We start from the raw sequence: 1,802 nt of genomic DNA, 5'->3' as shown, positions 1-1,802 counted from the left end.
CCAGAGACTGTCAGTCCTGACAACAGCATGCGGCACTGCCGCCTAGGGGCATTATCCCGCCTAGGGCATTGTCAACCCTAGTGATTTGACAGTCCCACGGCGATTTGACACCTTTACGGCGACTCTGACAGTCTACAGTGAATTGACAATTCTTCAATTGTCCGTGCCATTAGTGACGGCGTCATACCACGCTCTATTATATATATCGGGGAATGCAACAGTGCTAGAGGTCCCTTCGAAACTCTTGGGCTTGCCTCCTCTCTCTCTTTTTCTCTCTCGTTGAGCTCCTTGTTTTCTTTTCACTGTTGCCTAGTCTCTTCTCTGACTTGACCGTCGGAGGGTTCCTACCGGAGCCACCTCCGATCAGTGCGGACTTTCTTTTACAGGCGCTCGTTTCCGACGATCAGACGACGAGGAGATTGGCCGCAATACTTATAAAGAGAATTTAATTTGAAAACCATTGTTATATTCAGATGAATGTTGTTTATGTCCAAATATTATGGATAAACGAAGAAATTATATTCTGCACAGCGTATATCAATCGTATATGCACGGCTGCAGTCGATCATATTTACGGTGATTGATTATTTTTAAGTCGAAATAAATCGTTTTTATTATTAGACCCATTATTATGAGGATGACGGCCAGCTGACCTAAGGCTGCAACAAAACTGAGGCGGGTGTAAAGGCAATTCAAAGCGTATTCTGCACGTAAAGGAAGAAAACGTAATCTGCAGCTGCTAATCCTTTATGAGGACAACTACTAAACGAGCGGAGCAACATTGAATGCCTTGCTCCTTTCCCCGAAGAAAAGGGGTATTAAACGCATTGCTTCTGGGCCTGCATCGGCGCGCGAGATATGTCATATGTCAGTATTTTATTTTCGGTAAGTACATGTCAGTATCCTTAAATGCAATTAAATGGGGCATACACCGATTCACGGCTAGGTTGCCCCATGTTTTTTTTTCCCTTTTTTTTGGTAGAAGCTAGGTTGTCCCATGTTGATCGTTGGGTGCCTAACGCTGGAGGAAAATTCTTGTATCCATATCATGATGTTCGGCAAACTCTGCATCTAAGGATCAAATATTGCAAGCTCGACGAATTCAACGAAGAGAAACCAAAATAATTGATTCATTGACACAGATTTATAACGATTATTGTATGAAAATTCGTTGCCTAACGCTGGAGGAAAATTCTTGCGCACCAAAGAACCCACCAACCATTGGGTCATGCATTGCAAATCACTCAATATATTTTGAATTTTTTTTTCATTATCTGCACAGATTTTATAACGATTATTGTATGATCCAATGATGTGCACCATAAAAAAAAAAAAAAAAAAAAAAAGAATCGTTTTCTCACACAGGTGATACAACTTGAGCCCAACAAGAAAAACCTGCACAAGAATATATTTTATTGAAAGATAAGTGTATAGCAAATCCGATTTGAAGAAAAAATAACCAAACAAATACTTAATAAAAAGCTGTAGTTCAGCATGTGCATAAAATGATTGCTGTGGTTATTCCTAAATTTATTATATTTTTTATGGATTTTCTCTTTTATTTTTGGATATAAACAAGATTTTTCTCAATCATATAATTATTTCTAGACTTTTGCTATGGTACTTTAAAGGTTTTGTTTCCATCATTTTATTTTTACATATTTTTGACCATTTGGTTCAATATGGATGGCTTTGATTTATCCAGAGGCAATTGAATGTAGCAACCGATGCATGTCATCGATACCATAAATATATTGAACGTTAGAGGCTCTTCAAAATAGAGTTTTTATTGGTTTTGTAAT

The sequence above is a fragment of the Elaeis guineensis genome, chromosome 2, assembly GCF_000442705.2.
Source record: "Elaeis guineensis isolate ETL-2024a chromosome 2, EG11, whole genome shotgun sequence".
NCBI classification, from domain to species: Eukaryota; Viridiplantae; Streptophyta; class Magnoliopsida; order Arecales; family Arecaceae; genus Elaeis; species Elaeis guineensis.
This window is presented reverse-complemented; position numbering follows the sequence as displayed.